Genomic DNA, 26,927 nt, shown 5'->3' with positions numbered 1-26,927 from the left:
GTGGGGCCAGATATACGACCATTTGAAATTGCGATTCACAAATTGAGCTCGATTGCGAGTCGCAATTTGCAAATGGCAATTTCAAATGTACAACAGTGTCTGAGACAATGATTGCGATTCCCAATGGGGTCGCAAAATGCGAGCCTCATCAATATTCATGAGGCAATCGCAATTTGCGACCCCATTGGGAATGGCTGGTCCTCCCAGGAATTGTACATGGCACATTAGGATTTTGCATGCGCAAAAGGGTCGCTAACCCGTTTGCGCGTGCAAAATTGGGTCGTACATCTGGCCTGTGATGTATTATAGGAGCTAGTGGCTTAGCGTGTGGGAATAGAGATGTAACCATGCAAGAAGTTTAATTGCTAATTATACCTATTCTGTTGTCTTTTAAAGTGTTCCCATACTCTAGATCTGCTGCCTGAATTCATATTTTCTGTTAACTCAGCGTACTGGAAGTTTAACCAAATGTTAACATTTCCAAAACCGGCAAATTACTTTTTTTTTCTTCACACACATGTTTTATAAAAACTAGTTGACCTTTGATCTGTAGTGTAGTTCCTATATTTCTAATCGGCTCTGCACATTGGAATAATATATACTATAGATTTGACGTAGGACTTAGGTCGACTAGATCTCTATCGAATATATTAGACTTAATTGTGAGTGCCAGCTAGCTCAGAGGTCACTAGAAACTTTCTCGAATAAACAAGAAGGGATTAGTTTCTGACAACCGCATAAACATGACAAGTTTGTTTCCCCAGAATAAGAAATATATCTCTAGAGTCGCAGACACAATAGATAGTTATTTCACTCAGTCAATCGTGCATGCTTCGTTTCACTAGAGTTGCAGAGAAATAGAGAGATGGGTATTTTCAATAAAGTATTTATTGAACAGTCTTCTTTCTCATGCAGAAGAAATGAACTGCTACAATTATAATACTGGTTGCAAAGTACAATGCCTACAGTACTGAGGTTCCGTGACAATTGTAAGTGGTGTTTTCGATTCGCACGAATATGGTCGAGTCTGGTATCTATGAACCGCAAATGACGAGTTTAGTGGGTGTACGCGTTTTCGCTGTGCTAGCCTAAACCGTTCGTTTGTTTCGTGGGTTTCTTCATCTGAACCCCCGGGTTCCATCTTAGATACGGCATCCATTTTGTTTCTTGCCCTCAAGTAGCCAGCGAACGGACGCTGTCCACTTCGCGACCTTGGGATTCCCAAACTTTTGCGGAAGACACGTTTCCTTTGAAAGTGTCTTTATGATAAGGGGGATGATACTGTAAGGCAGATGGCCCCGCTCGAGGCTCATCTTGCCGTGCTGGTCTATTGTCTCAGTTGTGCATTCATTAGGCACGTCCCCTTTGATGCCTGCAGCTTGTGTTTCCCGATACCACCCCTTTTACACCCTTTTCGATCTGCTCACTGTTCCTGTCTTCCTCTGCACCTGTTTCTGTCTCTTCCTCGATTCGTTTACTGCTGATTGGAATGTACTAATGGTGGGAAGATGTACTTTTACAGTTGGGGACTACCAAACGTTACTGTACTTATGTTCCGGGCCCTGAATACATGAAAGCGACCCCTTATGGTCTTTACGATGGGAACCAAGTTGTAAACCTTTGTGTACCATGTTATCCTATGCACGAAAACTGTATAAGAGGAGCGATCCACAGATACAAGTTGAAGCAGACTCCTCGAACCTACACGTGTTGTACTTCCTGTGACTTCTGTGTTCCCTGCAGTAATAAACCTCAAATCTTTGACGCCGAAGGAAGTGTCCTGTGTCTCTGTCATTTGTACGCCGGAACAGGTTACCCACGAAGGTTTTAGGTGTTATCCCTGGCACCGCTGGGTCTTAGAAAAACCCAGTCCTTCAGTTGGCGCCCAACGTGGGGCTGCATCAGTGGTACCGGTCCAAAGCCCGACGATCATGAGGAACTTTGTGTGAATTCTCCGAGGGAAGGTGCACCCCGCTTCATCGATCCTGTTGTCGAAACAAGTGGCCCGACGACTTTTCCCGCGAAGATCGCCGCCTCCTGACGGCTGCGACGGACTGCTGCCCTGACTGTAGACCTGTTTTGGCGCCTGGCGTAGACCTTGGTACAGCGAGACGATTGACGGGCCTTCCTGGTGACGCCATTGATCTTTGAGTTAAGTATTTGTGGGTCGCTCCCAGAGTCCTTTGTTGTGGGTGCTTAGTTGTTGCATGGTTCCATTGCATTTGTGGTTCTTAGTACTTTGTTCTTTGTTGTGATATTTGACGTCTGCAGTCGCCAAAAACCGAGGGTTTTTGCTCCTTGCAGGGACATTGTAAATCCTATAACCCTTGACGTTTGTGAAACTCGGTTAGTGTGCACGATGCCTGGCCGTAGTACTTTGTTCAGTTGCTTTAGAAGTTGTGGTGCGGATTCCCGACTGGAGGACTCGTGTCCGATACCTCCGGTTGGAACTCCAACTTACGAGTTGTACAGTAGACATGGTTTGGGTCCAATTACATTCAATGAGTGTTGGGTTCGTTACACTAAAAAAGACTGTGTCCTTAGTTGGCCACCTCATGGTAGTTTTGAGACCCCGATTTTAGATAATCTTGAAGCTAAATTGTTCCAAAGAAAAGCAAGGCCGGCCATGTTTGATTCCTTTCGGTTGTGGCGTAAAGAAGCCAAGCAGAAAGAAATCAAGCAGATTAAACGTAATAAGAGAGAAGGAATTGTTACAACGGTAAGAAACGCAGAGCAGTTCCAGCGAGATAAGGAGGAAAAGGAAAAGGAAGTTTTCGATAGATTGCAGCGCATGACCATAGATAAGTGTTACCCCGTTTTACCGACGGGTACAGATAAGAAGGAGGAATCGGTAGAGGACCCCTTGTTGTCCTATCTCTTGAAGTCACCACCTCCGTACGCACAGGGTACCGTAGCTCCAGTGGTTCCCCCTGTCCCTGTACCTCCACCTGCTCCCGTTCCTGTTCCACAACCTGTTCCCGTTCTTCAACCCGTTCCTGCTCCTCTACCTGCTCCCGTCCCTACTGCTCCCCCGCTTGTACTTCCTCATACTCCTGCTCCCGCTGCTCCTACTGTTCTGGTTACTCCTGCTGTCTCTTCTGTTCCTGACGCTTCTCTTGTTACCCCGTTGTGTTACTCTTCTTCTCCATCTGTTCGACGTCGTACCCCTTCTGTTGCTGCTAACTTCTTTAATTCTCTTGGACCCGTTCTTGAGTCCGCTGGTTCTGATGGTCCTCAAAGGCGAAGTCAGCTTCCCGGTAGTAGGGAACGTGACTCGCTGTCTAATATAGTCGACGGGTTGGATTAAATACCCCCTTAGAAATCCTCCACGTATAGTGCTTGATACGTTTTGTCAATTCAACGAACCGACACAAAGGTTCGTGTTTGAAGAAATGTGCAAGCTTTTACGTGACCAAATATCGGCTGATGTATCTGACGATGTATTGACTGCTCTGACTAATCTTCAGCTTCAGTTTGCGAGCGGAATAATGGTGGGTAGCAATGTTCGACGTGCTGTCGAGCAGTTACTATCTTTTCGTCCTTCTATAATGCCTCGGGCATTGTTTTTAGAAGACATTGAGGAACCACTAGCAGCGCCTGGTCAGTATCCCATGCGCGTAGTTCCACCAGTGTGGATGCCGGGTGATGCTGCTCAAGTTCCGCCGATCCTGCCACATTTCCAGAGAGTGTGGATACACCTCCCATGGAAACGATCGGAAGTTTTGCAGGTGAAGCAATCTTTGTCTGACCCTCGAAAGAATCCTGCAGGGTACTATAAAGAATTATCTCAGTTAGTAGATGCTACGATAATGAATCTTGCTGACATCGATATGTTGTTTGGTAGCGTAGTTCCGCAACCGGTTTGGGCGAAAATTCGTCAGGAAAATCATGTAGCAGAATTAGGTGGTGATTGGGCTGCTCTTGTAGCGGTGGATACACGACAAGTTGGTGGGGCCAAGCCTGAACAGCTAATTACGGCTTTGCCCCAGAGAATTATTACTCTTATGAAAACGCTTATGCCAGCTATGAAGGTGAATTGGGACAAACTGTCCGCTTGCAAACAAAAGAAGGATGAGAGTGTCTCTGATTTCTTTACGAGATTTGAGGAGGCATTCATTGATCACAGTGGTCAAGATATGGGTACTGAGGGAGGTCAGCGATTGTTTGTGGACAAGTTTGTCTCAAAAATGTTGCCGGACCTAAGCAACAAATTACGAAATTCAGAAAGTGCGTGGGCTGTTTCCACTTCTGCTCAAATATTGGCCACGGCCCAATATTATGAGAATAGAGAGAAAGAGGAAAATGATCGTGCCGATAAAAAGACAAAAGAGCTAAAAACTAAAGTGTTGTTGCAACAAGCGTATCCTCCACGTTCGAATCAGAATGATTCGCAACAACGGAATCGATCGCAGTCTCAGTCGAATAGGTCGCAATCACGAAATGACTCCTCTTCGCAGAGATCTACATTAGGGTACAATCAGTGTGCCTATTGTAGGGGAGAGGGTCATTTGAAATTTGATTGTCCAGTTTTGCGTGATCGAAATAATGGTAATTCATCTAGAGGAAGTCGTAGTGGTCCTCAACAAGCATCACGTGGTAGAGGTCGTGGTTCTCAAAATGATCGTTCCAACAATTCTTCTGATTCTAATAATTGTTTTGATCAGCGCGGATCGTCGCAAGGAAGATCTGCGCAGTACAATGTGGACGATTATTACGTCGATCAGGACACTGACGACGGTAATTACTAGGACAGCCATAGACAAGGAGAGGGAGTGGTATCAGTTCCGGTTGATCAGAGAGGGCCTTACGTCGCAGTTGCCACCTCGGGCGTCGTTGAGCCTTTTCTGTTGGACACTGGTGCAGCGAAAAGTTCCATCATGCATTCGAAACTCCCTGGCGCACCTTTGTCTGGCTTAACAAATGTTTCCGTTGGTTTCTCTGGCGCCCCTGTTAGCAATCCGGTTTCGCGCCCTTTGCCTCTTACAATTGGGCCTCACGAGCTGAAAGCTCCTTTGATTTTGACTACTGGTTGTGGTGAAAATCTCTTGGGCCTGGATTTGCTAAAACGTCTGTATGCGACTTTGTACTGTTCTCCTGCGGGAGTGAAGCTTACGTTGGGTGAGAGAGTTGTCTCTCCTATGTACTTATCCATCGATAAGCTTCCACCGGAATTGAGTTCTCTTCCTGCATCTTTGTGGGCAACGGGTCCCAATGACGTGGGCCTGCTTGACATCTCCCCTTATGTTGTTCACTTGAAATCTAATGTGCGATTGCCACGTATTCCCCAGTATCGTATCTCCCTTGATGGAGAGCGAGCGCTGTTAGCGATCATCTACGATTTGATTGAGAAAGATGTTATCGAGGAGACTCAGGGAAACGTGTGCAATAGCCCTGTGCTGCCCATTCTTAAGCGCACTGATCCATCAAAGCCCCCTGTTTATCGTTTTGTTATCGATTTACGGGAGGTGAATAAAATTGTGATTCCTCAGTTCCCTGTGGTGCCTGACATTACGGCTCTACTGACTCTGATTCCAGCCTCTGCATCTTGGTTCTCAGTGATCGATCTGAAGAAGGCTTTCTTCAGTATTCCGATTGCTGAGGAGAGTAGGGACCTTTTCGGTTTCTCTCTTGGTGGCCGCAGCTTTAGGTTTAAACGCGCTCCTCAGGGCTACTGTGAGAGTCCATCGATATACAGCCAAGCCTTGAAGGGCCAACTTGATGCGTTTGTGTTGCCGGCCGGTGCGGCCTTGATCCAATATGTTGACGACTTATTGGTGGCTGCAGATACTCAGGACATTTGCAAACTTGCTACGGTGTCGTTGTTGCAGCATCTCTGTGACTTACATCACAAGGTGTCACCTTCTAAACTGCAATATTGTTGCCAAGAAGTAACCTATCTAGGTCACTTATTGTCAAAGGAGGGAAGGAGATTGACCCCAGAGAGAATTGCAGCGATTGCTCGAATGACTGTGCCAACAACTCAGAGAGATGTGCGTGCCTTTTTAGGTATCACGTCATACTGCAGGCAATGGATCCCGAATTTTTCATTGCTAGCGAAACCATTGGTGGCTCTTACGTGCAAGGATGTTCCAACTCCTTTACCATGGACGGAAGAATGTCAGAAAAGTTTTTCTGAACTGCGTGATGCGTTGTGTTCGGCCCCTGTGTTAGGTACCCCTGACTACAGTAAGCCGTTTACACTATACGTTCACGAGAGGGAAGGTTGTGCGTTGAGTGTTTTGACGCAACAATTCGGCGGTAAGCAACGTCCATGTGCATATTTTTCCTCGACCTTGGACCCAGTAGCTAGAGCATTGCCGAGTTGTTTGAGAGCAACAGCGGCAGCCGCGGTGTCCATCCGACAATCTGCAGGATTGGTCATGGATAATATGCTTACGGTGATGGTTCCGCATGCAGTTGACACTCTCTTGAATCGTACTAAAACCCAACACCTGACGAGCGCAAGGTTGTCTGGGTATGAGTTGACGCTTTTGGCAAGTCACATCCAAATAAAACGTTGCAATGTCCTGAACCCGGCGACTTTGTTGCCAATCAGTATGGAATCAGACGAAGTAGCACCTCATGACTGCTACTTACGAACTGAGGAGGAAACGAAAGGTCGTGTTGACTTGAAAAATACTCCATTGGAAGATCCCGATGGGACCCTGTATGTGGATGGGTCGTGTTTTAAGTTGCCGAATGGTGATGTGACGACTGCGTATGCTGTGGTGACATTGAGTACGGTTGTGGAGACTGCGAGATTGAATCAGAATTCTGCTCAGGCGGCAGAGCTGATTGCTTTGACTAGAGCGTGCGTGTTGTCGAAAGGGAAACGGGTGAATGTGTTTACGGACAGCCAGTATGCATTCGGTGTTGTGCACAGTTTTGGACGCTTGTGGAGAGAGAGAGGTTTTATGACATCGCATGGCACGAAGATTCAGCATGGACAGCTTGTGAATGATCTTTTGGATGCACTTACATTGCCCGAGCAGGTGGCGATTATTAAATGTAGTGCACACCGCAAGGTGACGGATGATGTTGGTCGTGGTAATGCTTTCGCTGATGAGATTGCTAAGGAGACTGCCAGGAATCTTAGCACTAAAATGTATGTGACGAGTTCGGTAAGGTGGCCTGCAGAAACTGGTATGTGTGAGGACACTATTGAGAGTGTGAAAACGATTCAGAACGAGGCCACTGAGTCTGAAAAGACGAAGTGGAAAGAGAGTACGGGAAAGTTGGATGCGAATGGCTGTTGGATTGATTTGTCGGAGAATAAGAGGTGGATGTTGCCGGATGCGTATGTACTAGCTGTTGTGACGATGGCACACGGCTTGGCACATATTAGTGCGAAAGGTATCTGCAAGTTGTTGTCCCCTGTATGGAAGAATGATGGTATCGCTAAGTGTGCTGAGAGATTGGTTAAGAATTGTATGATATGTATGATGTACAATCCTGGTAAGGGAACTCCTACACCTCCTGGCCATTTTGCTCCCCCTTCATGTCCCTTTGAGGTGATCCAGCTAGACTTCATCCATATGGAGCGATGCAATAACCTGAAGTACGTTTTAGTTGTGGTTTGCGCATTCTCCCGATGGATCGAAGCCTACCCTCTCAAAGACAACACTGCTTTGTCCACTGCGAAAATCCTACTGAAGGAATACTTTCCTCGGTATGGAATGCCACGGATTGTTTGGTCTGATAACGGAAGTGAGTTCGTAGGGAGTGTGATGAAGAGTGTGTGTAAGGGCCTTGGAATTACACAGAAATTCCACAGCGCCAATCATCCCCAGTCAGCAGGTTTGGTTGAAGGGTATAATGGCACCCTTAAATTGAAGTTAGCGAAGATTCAGGCTACAACTGGTCTTTCGTGGCCTGATGCTTTGCCCTTAGCTCTTTTGTCAACTAGGGCGACTGTACACTCCCGAGTAGGGCTTAGTCCCTACGAGATTGTGTTCGGCCGCCCTGCCAATGTTTGGGGGGTCCCTATACCCAGTGTGTTTTCTGATCTTGAGTACCCAATGTTGATCGATTATCTTCATGATCTGACTGCTAAACTGAGGTTAATTCACCAACAGGTCTTTGAAGCACTGCCGACGCAGACGGAGGGTCCAGGCCACCAGCTCCAGCCCGGAGACTGGGTGGTGACGAGGAACTTCGGACGGAAGCGTAACCTTGAGCCTCGTTTTACCGGACCCTACCAAGTGCTCCTTGCCACGAGGACTGCTGTTCGTTTGGAAGGACGCAAGAACTGGGTGCATGCCACCCATACCAAGAAGGTACCTATACCTTTACCAGCAGACTCGTGGGTGAGGAAGGGCATTGGCATTGCCTCGTCTGAAGCAGAAACTGTGCCGACTTTCGTTCCTTTTAGCGACGCTCAGCCTGTTGGAGAGTCCTCAGTGCAGCAGAACGACATTGTTGAACATTTGTCATCGCAAAACTCAAGATCTGAACAATTGACTGATCAACAGAACTCTGTCCTACCATCGGATCAGCTGTTTGACAAACAGACACGTCCTGGGAGAAGCCGATATTTTCTTCGATCCAATATCAGAGACTAATAAATATTTTTGCTTTCTCCCCTGACATCCACGTTACCCCATTGCCACCATTCAGTCTGAACACACTCGTATAATTGTGGTTTTTGTAATTTTGAGCCTTTTTCCATATATGTGTTTTGCTTTCACAGCTAGGAGATTTTGTACATATTTGTAAATTAAAGATACCTTACATCCGGGTGGACCGTAGGGCCGCGTGGGTACTTCCTTCTGGTTAGTAGGTCTTGACACTAGGTCGGAGACCGTCGGTTCCTGGGAACTCCTGGGGATTGACTACTGCTACACAGAACGAAGTGCGTCAAGAACGTAGCGGACGGTTTTAGAGGATGGCTTTCTCGAAGCTGTCGGAATTGGAAAAAGCTCAGGCCCAAAGATTCAAGTTGCAACAAATTGCTCGTACAAAATGCTTCATGTTTCAGGTGTTCCTTCTGTTTTTAACTGTTTCTTCGTTATTGGTGGGTGGGGTGTATTACATGATACAGTCATTGTTGCCTTCTGCCTCACCTACCCCTTCTTCTGAACCTAAGCCTACCTCTACTGTTTCTCCTCATTCCTTCCACATCTTACCCCAACACAAGCAGGTTAGACGTGCAGAATTTATGAACAATTCCTTCGTTCAGCTCCTTCATCAGCATCAGTTGGTGATGAACACTACCAATTGTTGGGTGTGTGGGTTAATGCCACATACCACCGATAAGGGAATTCCGTACTTGGTCCTTCCTTACAGTTCCCAGGGTTCAGCTCGAGCATTCCAAACAATGTTTCGAAGCGCACTAGATTCTTACCCCAATCGAGAGCCACGTTCTCCACACTTTGGTTCTGGTCCGTCCCATAAGCCTTTGGCAATAGCGATTGCTGATTTAGATAGGGATATCTATGAGCCGTCGCTCATCCCAGAGGAAGAGGTGCGAGCCTATAGGGATCTGAGTGAGGTTGAGTATAGTGCGCTCGTATGCGAAAGACAGCTTAAAAGCTCGTCTCCAATATGGATCGTACCCCACCTTGGTAACTTCTGTCTAAAAGGCCGTGGCCGAAGCCCGAGAGCTCACCTTGGAGAGAGTGCTTGCTCTGAGACGTATGTCTTACCAATGCTCTCTTCCCCTGTTCTCCTGACTGCCAAGGGTACGTACTTTGTCTGTTACGACCGTGCATATACATGGTTGCCCCTTGACTTTGCGGGCACATGTTATATTGCAAACTTGTTGCCACCGACTTTTACAGTCGCCTCCGATTACCACAAGACCAGAGTTGTGAGGGGTGTGATTAGCAAAGAGGACACTGCCGGTCAAGAGGCAGGAGACTTTTTCAAGGGTTTCTTGCCGTTTTGGGGACCTATGATCAATAGTAGGAACCTGAGACAGTTGACTCGAGTGGTGGAATCGACAGCTAATATCACTGCCAGTGCCCTTGGTAATATCACAGCAGAGCTTCAGGCGGATAGGCTTATGAAGTTACAAAATCGTATGGTTTTAGACACTGTCTTAGCAGATCGAGGTGGAGTATGTAAGGTGATCCATTCGAGCTGTTGTATTTTCATTCCAGACAACGCTCCGACTGTCTATCAAGCCATCTCGAAGTTGCATAAGATCTCTGAGTCCATACACATGGACGTAGGGGATTGGACGCTACTTGGGTGGTTTTGGGGCCTAATGTCGACTTGGGGTTGGAAAATTCTGATGATCATCGGGGTTGTTGTAGCATTCCTGTTCACGTGTTGTCTTTGTGTGCAGTGTGGTCCTGCCTTATGTGGCCTCTGTGCTACGACGTGTATAAGACAGCCGCCTGTTACCAAAGGAACTCTGATGGATAGAATTATGTTGCAGCAGCATCTAGATGGTCTGATGAATATCGAGATCGATTATGATTCCGACTAGTGCTTGCCTACATGAGGGCAAAAGGAGTGTCTGAGGTTCCGTGACAATTGTAAGTGGTGTTTTCGACTCGCACGAATATGGTCGAGTCTGGTATCTATGAACCGCAAATGACGAGTTTAGTGGGTGTACGCGTTTTCGCTGTGCTAGCCTAAACCGTACGTTTGTTTCGTGGGTTTCTTCATCTGAAACCACGGGTTCCATCTTAGATACGGCATCCATTTTGTTTCTTGCCCTCAAGTAGCCAGCGAACGGACGCTGTCCGCTTCGCGACCCTGGGATTCCCAAACTTTTGCGGAAGACACGTTTCCTTTGAAAGTGTCTTTGTGATAAGGGGGATGATACTGTAAGGCAGATGGCCCAGCTCGAGGCTCATCTTGCCGTGCTGGTCTATTGTCTCAGTTGTGCATTCATTAGGCACGTCCCCTTTGATGCCTGCAGCTCGTGTTTCCCGATACCACCCCTTTTACACCCTTTTCGATCTGCTCACTGTTCCTGTCTTCCTCTGCACCTGTTTCTGTCTCTTCCTCGATTCGTTTACTGCTGATTGGAATGTACTAATGGTGGGAAGATGTACTTTTACAGTTGGGGACTACCAAACGTTACTGTACTTATGTTCCGGGCCCTGAATACATGAAAGCGACCCCTTATGGTCTTTACGATGGGAACCAAGTTGTAAACCTTTGTGTACCATGTTATCCTATGCACGAAAACTGTATAAGAGGAGCGATCCACAGATACAAGTTGAAGCAGACTCCTCGAACCTACACGTGTTGTACTTCCTGTGACTTCTGTGTTCCCTGCAGTAATAAACCTCGAATCTTTGACGCTGAAGGAAGTGTCCTGTGTCTCTGTCATTTGTACGCCGGAACAGGTTACCCACGAAGGTTTTAGGTGTTATCCCTGGCACCGCTGGGTCTTAGAAAAACCCAGTCCTTCAGTACGAAGAGTATTACAAAATAATACTGTAAAAGCATAATATGGTTTCTAAGCCATAAAATACATAGAATACATACATTAATAAATAAAGACTAAAAGTACTCAACTGGTGCTTCTAGAATACGCCTACCCCGGTGTACCTAACCTAAGTCTAGTACGAGGGAAGAAGTAAGTGAGGTGTAGCTTAGTTTCAGTATTCTGTGCCAAGAATCTATCCAAGAATTCTCTAAGGGTCTAATATGCTCCGTACCTTGGTTTAGAATGAAGGAGGTCTGGTATCTCTCTCTCTCTCTCTCAGGACTCGATTTCCCAACAACCCGGAAGGGTAGCTTGGAAACACTGGAGCTGGAATTCTCGGCAGGAGAAAAGACAGTGTCTTTCTCAGCGCATCTGCTGGAGGGTCGGCTTCCTTCGGCACTTGCTGCGGCAAGCTGTGTTGTGTAGGTAGATAGTCGAACTACTCCAAACCACCGTGTCTTTGCCTGGGCAAGTGTGGGCATATTTATACCTTGAAGGTGCAGAGTTTAACGTAAGGTTGGACATAATAAAGTCATCAAAGACTCAGTTCTTTGAAAACTCCATGAGTTCTTAGATAAATCAATATTCAAGCAAGGGGAGGTCCCTGACTGCTGAAGGCGGGTTTTTCCAATAAATCGTTGTGGATTTCCGGAACTAGTGGAAGTAGCCATGCTGTATTTGGACTGCCTGAGCTATGTCTTAATATGGTTATGATTTCTCTGCCTATATAAGGATATGGTGATTTATACCTATATAAGGGCATGAATCGGGAAAATTACACTAGGATCCTAAAATGCTCTACAACAGATCGGAGTCAACTGTAAAAGGTCACCAATGACAATGCCATGTGTAACTCCAAATAAAACATCACAGTCAGTTCTGAGGACCTTGTGCATTCTCAGATATTTAAAAGCTAACATAAGGTTTGATACCATGCTAACATCATCAATAATCAGACCTTTCAATTTCTTGAAAACTCTGGACACCTCATGACAAGTATCATCAAATACCTTTAGTTATTTTAGTTTGTTGCCATGTTCCACGGGCAAAATAAGTTGTCTGTGCCATGTGAATCCTTCAATGTTGTGAGCAGCTAGTCCTGTAGGAGCAGTCACAATACAAAAAAGATCAAATCTAGTTTTTCCTTGAACAAATGCAGTGAGCAAATTACCAGAAAGCTCTTCCCTGTACCTGCCTGACCACAGACATAGAGAACAGTAGGCTTAAATATTTTGCAAGTACATTCAGACTTATAATGTAGCAGACCATGCCCTACAGATTTTGACATTGCTATTTGCTGAAAGATCCTCAGCTGCTCGTTGTTTAGTTGTGAGAGCAAGCTTCCTAAATCAATGCTCACACTCCTCACTTGACCAGTAGCATTGTCTACTTCATTCAAAGCTATGGGCACCCCATTTGTAATCATAGGATGGCCCAGGGGATCTTGCCTATTAGGCCCTGAGTTCTGGCTGTCTTGCGAGTTGTCCCTTGCAACTTTTTTAGCAATTGTTTCCTCCTGTTGGAAACATTTTATAAAATGTGGGAAACACTTCACATCGGATGCTATCTTTGACTGCATTTACAATATCAGTCATAACCACCTAGTGCCAAGGTTTAAAAAGTTGCAAGAGAGCCAAGTAAAAGAAATTCTCTTTTCTCTTCTGTTTGACATCTCAGTTTACAATGGTTAATGAGACTTGGTTTGGCATGTCTCACTAAACATCTGTTACAGCCAGCATCTGCAAATGTTCTTAGCTCAATGTTCTCATCTATGTTATTTCTGTATGTATAGTACTGCAGTACTTAAAAAAACACATGTTTTCTAGTTGGACACTTCAGTTAGGATAACAAGTGTCCGTCATATTTGTGTTAAGGAGCTCAGGACTTTCCGGTTCAAACTGAACAAGATAATCAGTTTCAGGAAAAAGTCTCAACACAGCTTTTCATGATGATGCCAGGCCTAAACCAGTCCAAATTATTTCTTTGTGCTTGCCATATAAGCTGGAAGAACTAAGGGCCTGATTTAGATCCTGGCGGACAGGTTACTCCATCGCAACTGTGACAGATATCCTGTCTGCTGAAATACATGTCCTGCAGGATATAATGGGATTTATATTTAGGTGGACGGGAAATCCGTTACTGCTGTGTTGGAGTAACCCTTCTGTCAGGCCCTAAATCTGTCACAAATTTCATAGAATCCAATTTCTCAGTGAGAGCATTTTCAAACTTCTCTCCTGCTATCTCTTCCTATACATCCTTCATCTCTGTCTTTTCTGACTTTGTTATAAATGAAGTGACAACAATAGAATTGTCTGATCAAATTGAATATCCATGTTGACATTCCACTTGGACAAGATTTCCGCATTGTAATTATTGATAAGTTTTGAAGGTTCACTTCTCTTCAGATTGTATGTATTTTTAGGAGATTTCCCAGTAACAGTGTGTCTGACTGTCCCTTTAGAGATTACAGGCCTAGTAAATCCAAATGGCACTAAGGGTCTCATTATGATCACGGTCAAATGAGCGTATGAGTGCCATCGCCACTGACAGGAACTTGACTGAGAATGAGTAAGTGGTCTCATCCACCCTATTAAGATACGACCGCCATGCAGGTGGTCGAAAAATGGTTTTTCTAGAGTGGCATGTGCTGTGGCCCAGGGAAAGGGCTGCAGCACCAGCCACACTGGAAACAAGCATTTTGTGCACATCCACGCACCGTGTGCCTTGGCACCACGTGGTGCATGGCACACTACAAATGCACCCAGACCTCTAACCAGTGGCCCTGCTTGGAGCCCGCTAAGTCCCTTTCCATCTGCTTATTCATGGTGCCATTAACAGGCATTCAAAAAGGAACATCCTAATCCGTACAGCATCCTAATCCCTTGTAGGGATCAGAGTCCGACCGCCACCCAATGAGCTCCTTGAGCCTGTCAGAGGCAACGTTCTTTAACCCCTGATATAATTGCTCTGACCACAGGTATTGTAATCCGGCATTCAGACTGATGGCCTGGATGTCGGGCAGACCACCACTGATGGCCTATTAGTGGCAGTCTTGCCGACATCATAATGAGGGCCTTATTGTAGTATTCCCCTTCTGCTCTGTATCTCCGTCAACAATATTTGCCACATTTTTGTGATTGGAATCGCACAACTTGTTGCCTAAGAGTTCTGTTTAAAGACTCTTCTGTAATATCACACGTTACATATTGCTCAATGAATGGCAATACTGAACCATCAGTATCTTGACCAAACTTTGTTGCATCTTTCACCCACAATAACATTTGTGTATGTGGTGGTCTTCTGGCTTGGGATTCTTTTCTCCAGAAAATGTACACAATCTCACATTGTGGTAAATTATTTTTGTTGCAGATAAAATGAAGCATGGCTTCAAATCTATGATTGAAGTATCTACAAACATTTACAGGATCAATGGAACCCAATTTACCTGCAGACTTGAAAGCAATCCCTGGAAAGTTTGCATTAGCTTACCTGAGGAAGTCATGAAGATCATCCCACCCATACTCTGCACAACTCAAAGTAACAAACCAGGTGGGAGCACCTAGATTGCGGAACATACATTTCATCTCACCATGATGACAGATTCGATATTCATTGATACAAATTTGGCAAGCCATAACATTGAACAAATGACTTTCTTGTACCTCATCTTTACCATGTACTTTTTCCGCAAAATCTCTAGCACTCATGTAATTTAACCTTGTCCCTCTTCTCATGACATGGCCCACAGCATACAACAACACTGAAAGATCACTTTCAAACAAAGTTTGGAAAATGTTTGGTATATTTTGCCTAAAGCAGTGATCTTCAGTATATAATCTACTGCATCTACATTATGATGCAGGAATCGGCAGTGGATGTTCATCATAATGACCATCGTGTCCTGTAGGAAACAGCATCAGAAAACATTGTGATTCTAAATTCTTTTCCCAAATACTTACTGGTTCTTTTGTTTGATTAATTTAGTACAATTCTAAAGCATCACCCATCATATCTTCCCCCTGGAAGGGAATCAATCGGTATCACCGGACAGTTTCCACAAATGTATGCGGAAAACGGCAAGCTGGCTTAGGGACAATTCCTTACAGTTCAATGGTGATAAGACAGAAATCTTGTCATGTACAGCTAAAAAAGTCCCTCGCCCACTTTCGACCAACTTCTGGCCAACTTCAACAGAAAAACTACTAATCCTCTCAAAGACAGTCTGTAATCTGGGGGTCATGTTGAAAATAACTTAAAGTTAGACTCCCAAATAGACAGAATATTTAGAACCTGTCTTTCTCTGATCAGAGCATTACAGAAAATACTTCCTATGCTACCGATTTCAGTCAGAGCGCTGGTGGTGAGAAGTGTTATCCTGAGTTGGCTCGACTACTGTAATGCTCTGCTACTGGGTGCTCCGAATTCTTTGATAAAGAAACTTCAAAGAATCCAGACAATAGCAGCCAAGATAGTTTTAAAGAGACACTGGCCTCCTTGCCCATCAAGGATCTTCACTAGCTTCCGATTATGCAGACAATACAGTTTAAATTGCTCTGCATTGTTTTCAAGGCAGTACATAGAATGGGACCCAGACTATTGCAGAATTTATTTATCTGGTATACCCAAGCCAGAAGCCTTAGGTCATCAACAGCTAAGCTGGTGAACATTTCTAGATTTAGAAAAACCAAGATGGGAGGCAGAGCATTTAACTCTGTAGTGACGCGACTGTAGAATGAACTCCCGGTCGATCTCAGACAAACAGAAACTTCACTTCAGGAAGAAGCTCAAAACTTGGCTTTTCCCTAAGGATTAACAGAGCCTAGCCATCACACTAAATATTTCTGTCTTGGGGTGGTTGCTTATGTGCCTAAAGGAATTTAAGGCAATCTCAGCACCAGGATACCCGTGGGGTTATAGTGCGTTTTATAAGTGTGTTTTACATTACATTACATATCTCTGGAATGTAGAGGGCGGATGATGTAATGTTCCAATATTTCTTATGCTTCACTTAAACCTTTTCAAGCGGAGCAAAAGAAGCTGATGTGGAACCTTTTATTCTAAGACAGGTAACATGTTCCTCTACATCAACATCTAGGTAAAATAAATGTTCTATTTTAAGGGTTTGTAAAGCTTTCTTAACCCTATCAACGCTGACAAGTTCCTGTCAAATTTTTCTTGGTGGGAACACCATTTACCAGAACCATTAGTGTTTCTTCATCATCTCGATCGACCACATAATTTCAATATTCTCCTTCATATTCAAAGGCAAGTACACAGCTTGATCTTTCCTATCTTTTAGTAGTTCAGAAGGAGTTATTTTCATTTTTATTTTTCATTCTAACATTGACTTGTAAGGGATGTATTGTTTGTATGGGAACAGTCTCATACACATTCAGGTTTTGAAGTTGAGGAGAAAAATTGGAAAAACTTCCAATTTATTAGGAATTTCTCAAGCAGGCATTTTACTATAACTCTGTTTGTCATTACAGTATTTACAGACAAACTGGTTTACTCACAAGTCAAACCTATCTTTAGCGATCAAATAAAGAGCACGTTTAAACCCGCTGTACTCGGTCACTCTCTTCTGTTTTTCACAAATGTCAATTGTTTTGACTTGTGATTTGTATTGAGGTTGCCTGCAGTAAATGCACACCTTGTCTGGAATTTCTTCAGATGTTCTTGCAAATGGATAATTTGTTTTAATTATCTAACACTGTGCTAGTATTATAATTTTCAGTGTTGGGCTGAACAATCATCTCAGTCTTTTTACTTGGCCTTTCAGGCGTAAAGTATTGCATCTCAATGTCATCTATAACAGAACTGACTTTATAATAAATACTTTTTAATAGCATTTCATTTAGTTTCTGAAGCTGCAGAGCTGGACTTTTTACACAATACAATCTTACTAGATTGTGCATTTTAGTGTGGTGCACAGAGAACATCTGTAGGTGATGGAAATTTCTGTCACAGATCTGCGGTGATAAGCAAGCCAATGAATGTCCTTGAAGGTTTGTAAGTTTCCTTACACAACACGGATTAAGGCTTTGGAGTAGTTTTATTTTATGTTTTACAGTCCCTTTGCTGTATTTGTTTAAGAACAATCTGTGTTTGTCATTAGACTGTTGTCTTATGCTGCATAGGTCTCTACATTTCCAATCAAAAATGGGATTTTGAGGATGTTGACCTGTTACTTCTTTAGTTACTTCTTCTTTTACTCTTCTACATTTCTAAGGCACTAATTGTTCTTTTTCAGTAGGTGTACCTTCATTGATTTTGTATCCACTACCATCTGTGTCAATTGCAAACACTAACTGAGTTTGTTGTAAATAACTCTCTTCATTAAAAAATACATTGGTACTGGAGGTGTGGTTCCACGCTCCCTGCAAATACTGCAGAAGTTCTCTTTACTGCAGATGTTTGAACCTTCTGGTTACATTTTTGTCTTCAGTGATTTAATCAGTTTATCTAAACATCTCATGCTCTTCAAAATAACAATAAATAGCCCTCTTTTGAATTCAAAAGCCTTGTCAATTAGACACTCAACAACATTTCTCTGGTTTTGAAAAGCTCTTTTGCTTTTTATGTTTTTCATTCATCTCATAATATTGTATACTACTCTTCTATGAAAGAACTTCTGTCGAAGTTCTTCACATTTCTTTTTCTGAAATCTATCTGCCTGGCCTCATTTTTTGGTGGCATTATCTTTTATGAAGAACAATACAATTTTTTATTGGCTGTAGACAAATGTTGCATTCTGCTCACACCAGTAGAAGAAAGCTTGCATGATGTTATTAATCTTTAGAAAAAAACATTTGATACTCTTTCTCAATTAGAACTTTACTTTACTATCACTTTCTTTCTCTGAGTCTGCTTTATGTTTGAAGAGTTCTTTGTAGTACTTTTTATTTTGTCATCTTTCTCTTCTGTTGCTTTGTTGGCATCTTGAGCCGAATAGAAACCCTATGCAAACAATAAAGAATACATAATATTTATTTCTGATTTTAAAGAGTACTTACTAATGAATTAAAGGTAGGCTTTGTGGTATTACATTCCAGCATGCTACACATTCTTCCTGGTACATTTCATCAAACACTGAATGAATGAATGAATGAAATTAAACTTATAAACGCGCAACTTTACACCTCCGGTCTCTTTCCTGTTTAAGGCGCCGAACACCAAGCAAAGCACTTTAAATGAAATCCTGGCATCAATAGGAAGCCAGTGCAGAGATTTCCTTGCGGCGGTAGCTGACGACCTTTTAGGTAGGTCCAGTACAAACTTCGCCGCTGTATTTTGCACCGATTGAAGACCTTGCAACAGGCCTTTGTTGGCTCCCGCGTATAGAGCATTACAATAATCAAGCCGAGATGTTATCAAAGCTACCACAGTTTGTTTCCGGGCTTGCGCGGACAGGTAGGGCTTGATTTTCCGCAGGATTCCAATGATGCCCCCGCAGGTGGAGATAGTCCACTTTACTTGGAGAGCCATGTCGAGGGAAGGGTCAATCATAACCCCCAGATTTCGTGCTGCGAGAGTTGGAGCTGGACACGCCCCCAGGGAACCAGGCCACCATTCCGCCGACCAGATGTCTTCCTTCTCGCCGAACACAAGGATCTCCGTCTTTTCGCCGTTTAGCCGCAATGAATTGTCAATCATCCAATGGGCGACTGCCTCCATACAGAGTCTAAACATGGAGGCAGAGGAACTGACAGGCTGGGCGAGGGACAGCAAGATCTGAGTGTCATCGGCGTATGACACTACTTCCATCCCAAAAGATCTAATGAGCCTGGCCAGGGGGGGTCACGTAGATGTTAAACAGGGTCGGACTTAACGCTGACCCCTGTGGATCCCCCCACTTCATCGGCAGGGATGGAGATAGGAACTCTCCCAGCTTCACTCTCTGTTCCCTCTGGTCCAGGAAAGAGGCCAACAGGCTTAATGCGGGCCCCTCCACCCCTATCTCCCTCAGACGAGATGTTAAGACGAGGGGAGACAGGGTATCAAACGCAGCTGTCAGATCCAGCAGGATCAGCAACGTACTACCACCTTTGTCAACTGTGGTGCGGATGTTATCAAGCACCACAGTCAGGGCGGATTCCGTGCTATGACCCTTCCGAAAACCGTGCTGCGAATGATCCAGATGACCAGAGGATTCTAGAAAGGAAGAAAGATGCTGGTGTAGATGGATTTCCAGCATCTTTGCCGGGGCTGGGAGCAGAGAGATGGGGTGGAAATTTTTAAGCACCTCCGGGTCAAACGACGGTTTCTTCAGGAGCGGCTTCACCACCGCTTTCTTCCATTGGGATGGAAAAATGCCATCCCTGAGGGCCCTATTCATGATCTGAAGTAGCGGGGGCAAAAGAGTTTCCTTACATTGTTTGAGAAGATGGAGAGGACAGGGATCAAGAGGTGAACCAGACTTGGTCTTAGCAAGAGGACTTCCAGTTCCTGTAAAGAAAGCAGGGGAAAGCTAGACAGCAAGGTCGAATTAGCAAGTCTAACAGACCCTATGAGGGGAGGGATCCGAGAGATAGGAGAGGTAGGGGAAGATGCAGGAATCCTTTGGAGCTCAAGGGCCGAGACAATTCCAGCAATTTTGTCATGAAAAAATTTGGCTATGTTATCACATAGCTGTTGCGAACAGATGACAGGATCAGGGGTCTTCAGGGTAATCAGAGAGTCGACGATGTTAAAGAGCTCTTTCGGCGAAGTGAGAGCCCCAGTGAGGTTTGAGAAGTATTCTTGCTTAGTTCTTATAACCTCCGCCCTATATTACCTCAAAAGGGTTTTATGAGTTATCCTGTCCTGTGTGTTCTCACTAGATCTCCAGCGTCGTTCCTGCTTTCTACAGGCTTGTCTTAATAGCCTTAAGGACTCGGCATACCAGGGGGCCGACGGCCTTTTTCTAGCAGTGTAACGCAAAGAAGGAGGTGCGAGCTCATCCACGGCGGCAGAGGTAACATCTTCAAACCTCCGTACCTCCGAATCTACGTCCTCATCCATCGAGATTGCCAAGGTGGAAATTAATGGAGCCAGTAGATCATTGGTAACCTTCCTCAGATTCCACCTGAGTTCCATTTTACTGGGACCCTTCGGGATATTATTAGTGGGAGTCGTGTCCAATTGCAGCGGGATAGCAAAATGATCTGACCAGGAGACCGGCAAGGGGGCATCAGCTGACAGACTCCTATCGTTCGAAAAGACCCCATCTAATGTATGGCCCGCCTGATGGGTAGCACCTTTAACTAATTGCTGCAAGCCGCATGCAGATAAAGTGTCTAGGAGACAGAGGGTGTCTTTGCCTTTGAGGTCCTATCTCATATGACACTGTACCAGCAGTCTCTTTAAGTCACAAGTGAATGCACACCAACTACTATGTGTAGAAGGCCTTTGAAAATGAGTATCTCCTGTGTTACATGGCTTTTTAAATAGCAAGGTGTCTACTAATATATCTGACCACAGTAAAGGGTGTATCTAAAAGCCCTCGGACAAACACTAGCCTCTGTGCTACTACAGTTTACCAGGGGGATAATAACATTTGATGTAAAATGAAAGGTTTATAAAACATTGTATACACAGTAATTGGGTCACTTCTATCAGAACCTTCCCTCTCTACTTATACTTCTGTACAGGTTTGCCGTTGAGTGTAAAAGTAAAAGGGTTTAGTGAATAATTCACCCCTGCACAAATGCATTGTCTCTGAGAGGACATGGTGTATATATGGGTTTACAAACAGCTAGGTCTGTACAGACACAGCTGAAGAGAGTAACGGGTAATTATAGAAGGTTTTAGACAAGCACCTGGTCCTTTGTACCAGATATAAACCGGCTACCCTTTGCTTATGCTACTGTTTCATGTAACAATAACTCCCTCTTATATAAACCCATACAAAGTGAATGGTTCACATCTATAACAGCGCATCACCTTTCCTAACAGCCCTGTACCAGCTACCCAGTGGTTGTGAGGGGATTTAGTAATGGACCAATTTGTCTCAACAGATAATTTCTCACAGTAAACAGAGTGTTTGGTTCAGATCCGAAAGAGCTATCTGACACTTCTCCAGAGGATAAGGGATGGCTGTAGAAAGATCAGTAAAAACATTAGGCCACCTATTATCACACTTTAAAAATCCACAGTTTCTCTATGTCACCATTTTAGGAGAGGTGCTGCTTTTCCCATAATTGTACACAGTACAAGTGGAGTGGTATGGCTTACTGGTTAGAGGCGGCAGACCCGTAAGCAGAGAATGGCCCCGGACCAGGGTTCAATTCCCGATGTGGCAGGGTCCTGGACCAGGGTCAAACGGACTCGATAATTCTCGCCTCGGTGCCTACTCTAACCAGGGAACACACTCAGCAGCTCTGGGCATTAAGCTTGCCTCATCTCTACAACGGCCCCCCACAGACGCCGGGGATGCCTGGTTTCACCTTGGAGATACCCAGAAAGGGACCATCTCACAGGGAAAACCAGGACGGGTTCCCCAGCGGTCTTCAGCGCCAGGATACTCCTTGCAGTCACAGTGCGCTTTACAAGTACACCCACATTTACATTTACACGTACACAGGCTAAATGCTTTTTACCTTTTTGTGACAACAAAGCTTCTCTTTTGAGACATCTATTCACAGTGAGGACTTCCTGTGAAAGGCTTTACTGAGAAAGTCATCCCTTTCTAGAGATGGCTAATCTGAGTGAATAGGGTGCTAAGTAGAGCCACACCACTCTCTCTAATAATTTCCCTGATCAAAACAGACAGTGTCTATAGAAGCACTGAAAGAAGAAGAAGGCCCCAAGAAAGCATATTTCAGCATGCTATACATTCTTCATGGTGCAGTTTGATAAAACAGTGATCCTCTCTCATACAACCCTGTAACAGCGGCCTGTCTAAGTGAGAGCTCTACAGAGAGCTAATACTTTGTGATCAAGACCTCGAGAGCGAGTACGTCCTGTGTTACATGGCTTGAAAACAACAAGCTATACACTCATATTTGGGAACAGAGTAGATGATGTCTGCAAAAGGAGTTAGATAAACAGTACTCCTTTACTAATACATTGTACCAGGGGGGAGATGAGGGATACTGAAGTTTGATTTAAAATGAGAGGTTTGTAATGCAGTTGTATATTGAGTGCATGTCTCCCTCTCTACTAATAGATGTGCTGAGGTTATAGATGGAGTGTAGAAATGCTTAGTCACTAACTCACACATGCCCAAAGGCAGCTCTAGTGACAGAATATGGTGTATTAATGTCTTTACAGGCAGCAAGGTCTCTACTGATGGTTGAACGATGGTACAACGCATGCAATTACATCGCATGCCAGTGACGCACATTTGTTAGCATGCATGTTTTTACCGCGAAAAAGCATTTCAAACGCATAGCAATACCATGCATTGTTTTTATATTTCAAAAGAATGTATTTGCTGGGGGAGACCCCCCAACCTCCCTAACTTACCTAACCTACCTTAAATGCGTGGTATTGGCATGCATTTTAAATGCATATTCACTGTAAAAATGTGCGTGCTAAAAAATGTGTGGTAAAGTCTTAACGAGGTAAAAACCTTGTTGTAAAGGATGTTTCCCTCTACTGATACCACTAACGAGAGTAAAGGGTTACAATAGAAGGTTTAACACAAGCACTAATTCCTCTACTACCAAATTTAAGCAGAGTACACTTTGATTGTTGTACTGGTTCATGAAAGAGTAATTCCCTTATATACAAGACCATACAGAGTGAATGGTTCACACAAAGCACACCATGTCTCCTGAGAGCCCTGTACAAGTTAGACAATTGGTGTGAAGGGATTTAGTAATAGAACCAAATCTCTGAGCAGATGTTTTGTCAGAGTGAACAGAGTGTATGGTTCAGATCTGAAAGACCTATCTATTTGCTGTCACTTCTACACAGGATAAGAGATGCAGGTAGAAGGACCTATGGAAAATGACACTCCTTGATCGCACCTTAACTAGTCCCACAATATATTTTAATTATTTTCAAGATGAAGAAACTCCTTCACTTAAAAATGCACACTGTCTAAATGTATTACCTCATCACAGTAATACCCTTTAATACCAAAATCATCTCTCTCTGCTGACACCGCAGCACATGCTAAATACAGAAACGTGCATGTGTAAGTCCTTTATGAAACAGTACCCTCTTTCATTGCATTGTAAAATGCAATACGTTTTTATCAATTTTAAGATTAAACAAAGTGCAATTTGATAAAACCTTTAATTTGCATCATACAACATAATGTTAACATACACTAAATAGCTTTGCACAGCATGAAATATCAGAGTTAAACCCTTTGAAACCCAATTCATTATCTAAACATAATATCTGACCAGAATATATGGCTCAATACACTTAGTGCACATGCTTTACTGCAAAAACACTCTACTTTATATTTAACTATATTTAGCATACCCTCTGTTCAGAAATATATGCAGTAAATTCTGAACTTAGAATATACATTAACCATGCTTGAGAAACATCTAGATCTTAAATTAAAACCACAGACAGCTATGAACTGAACTGAATTGAACAATATCTGAAAAATGCAAGATTCAATAGTAAGCACTTTTAATTTTTAGTTAGCATTTTAAAAATACAAATTACTAGTACTGTCACAATCATCAAATATATTAAAACGTATTTCTAAATATATTATTTTATTTTTAATATATAGTCACCTGCTTCATAATTAAATTACAGTACATTTTTACCTGAAATGATCTACTTACCTGAAATTAAAGTTGTATCTTGAAGGTAGCTGAATACACCAGTCACTTGTAATCCAAAGTCAAAGAGATTATACTTCACCTCCAAACTACCAAGGGCAATCTGTGGTTATGCAACATATATAACTATATAAACCCTCAAGCCTTCCAGCCAATCACATTGAAGCTGTTTTTGAATTTTGAAGAGGGAAAGTCAATTATTCATTGACTCTAATATAACCTTATTTTTGAATTCTTGACAGAAGAAATGTATCTGTTTCACAGTACATGTACTACATGAAACCTAATCACCTTCATAATTCCTCTTGGCTACCTGTGCTTTACTTCTATTTCTTTCTGACTGTTTTAACCAGTTAAGGCACTGGTGCTGTGGTAATGCATGCTATTTTCTCTCCCTGAACAATCCAATTTGAGAGACTCTCGTGAAATCAAAAGAAAGAAGGCATGTCAGGGTCACCTGGTCACATTCCATGCGACTCTTGTGAGTGTCTCACTGGATCGTACAAGGACCCCCTCATCAAGCTTAACCTGCTGAAGCTTGTCAATGACTCCCACAAGACTCTTGCACTATCATACCAAAAGTTTAAACTCAGCCAATATTTGAAATTTGAAATTTTGAAATTTGAAATTTGAACTTTATTGTTTAGTTAATTAAAACCATAACAATTTCATGTACATCACACAACCAATATTAAAACTTTTAAGTTACTCGTTAAAAAGAACAATCACATAAAAATTTAGTATGCACAGAGATAAAAACTAGATAATTTTCCTCCAATTATTCAAGTCATGATAAAAGGGAATGAGACAAAAAGAAAAACCAATAGCAATTGTGGACTTCTAGTAGTTTTAAGGCGTTTATCGAATGCCTGCAAGAATTTTACCAGCTTGCAGTGTATTCGAGGGGTAGTTGAGTCCAAACCTCCAATAATGGCAGACCTACATGTCCGTAGTCTCTTAATCTGGAAAGTATGTTTTAAAAAATATGTCCGTTCCTTGGTCAACATCTTGCAATGACAAATTATATGAATTAAATCTTCTTTCGGACTACCACAAAGACTGCAGGTGACAGATTCATGTTGTTTCCAAGCAGGGTCCTCAGCTAAGGTCGGAAATTTACCAAATCTCAGTACCATCAGCTTTTTCTTGATAAAGATAGAATAGGTTGTTTCCAAGTAAAGTGCTGGTGTAAGAGGCTTATAACCGTTGATCATGGCCCAAGAGTGCGTAAGATGGGAAAAAATGTCTTTGTCCGTAACCAATGAATGAAATTTAGCCACTTTATTTAGTGCCTGTTTTAATGCAGCAAATGGCAAGTTTTGATCCCAAAGATTTGCAGAGCATGTTACCTCCAATGCATGCGAAAGGAATTGGTTTGCTTTTGATTTTTTATGTGTTTTCAACTCCTGCCATAGAAAGGTATTAAGATTATTGTCAGTTGCTTTTTTCTTAATCTGGTACCACACCTTGATATATGAATATAATCTTCCCAAAGTTTCGTTTTTTAAGCCAAATTTGAGGCGCATTTGCGCTGGTGTAGTCGAAGTACATTTTTATAAATTTTAGTTATTAAGCTGTTTAATAGGTCCTCATCATTTCCGTGCATTGCTACACTTGCATATGTCAGGGTGGGAAGAACCTTATTGGCCATCACAATTAATAGTGGTTTTAATGATGGACCTTCCAATTTCTTCGACAGAGTGCTTAACCCAAATATTAAGGCTCAGCCAATAGAAAAGCTAATACTATTTATCAAGTGACTATGCACCATGCAGACAGCAGTTGGACATAACCTAACTTACTTTTGTAACTGCCAAAAACTTTCCAATTCGATTTATAATTTTGCTACACTCCCATTGTTTCCATCCTCTTATACCTCCATATTATTCCTAAAGCTTACTCATTCTGTTGAACACTTCTCTTGTGACTGAGATCTCTATACTGCACCATGGTTTACCTTTGGATTTTAGAACACAGCTTCATCCACCGGACTGGAGAATATGCCATTAATTGTGGTGTTGGCAAGAATCTTGGATTTTTAAACTTGGGTAACTTGGATTGGCTACAGCAGGATGAAGCGGTATTAGCTGTTACCAATGGTTGAGAGCATTTTGGATTGTGAGCACCTAGACCTGAGAATGATGCTCTTTGGTGGAAATGACCGAGGCACAATCACAGGTGCTGCACTTGAAATTCAAATGAATGAGATCTTTTCTCAACTGATGTCTCTCTTTCCTCAAACTGCCTTTGTATATTCCAATATATGTCACAGGCAGAAATGTCAATGGTCAAAAGAGTTTGGTCATTAGATTGAGAAGTCCCGGAAACAAGTTGATAAAACAGTTTCTGTATTTCTTCACGACCATGGCAGGGGTTCTATAGATTACAACAACATCCGGTTTGATATATGTGGTGTCTAGAAGAGAGACTGCAGAAGGAAACAGGATCTTCCTCAATAACATCAAGGAATGCATCCAGTTTTATGTGAAGCTCAGCACTGAAGTCTATAAATGCGATGGCTCTTGCCAGCGGTACCCTATTCGTAGATAATGTGACACTTTCATGTTACAATTCACTCTTCTTTTGAAACATTGACACCCACGAGAATCTTACAATAGTGGAAGCACCCAAACGCCTTCTTCCACCCATGCATTTGCCTGGTTCTTGAGAGAGACTCACATGCTCAAACATTTGTATATATTTCATGGACAATATTTGTGCATGATAGAGTGTCAAAAATACTTCTGGTTGCACACACACAGTACTCTGTATTGAATCATTTCTCTAGTGATACATTTCTGTACCCC

Source organism: Lissotriton vulgaris, chromosome 5 (genome assembly GCF_964263255.1).
Source record: "Lissotriton vulgaris chromosome 5, aLisVul1.2, whole genome shotgun sequence".
Lineage (NCBI taxonomy): Eukaryota > Metazoa > Chordata > Amphibia > Caudata > Salamandridae > Lissotriton > Lissotriton vulgaris.
Note: the sequence above shows the minus strand (reverse complement) of the source record.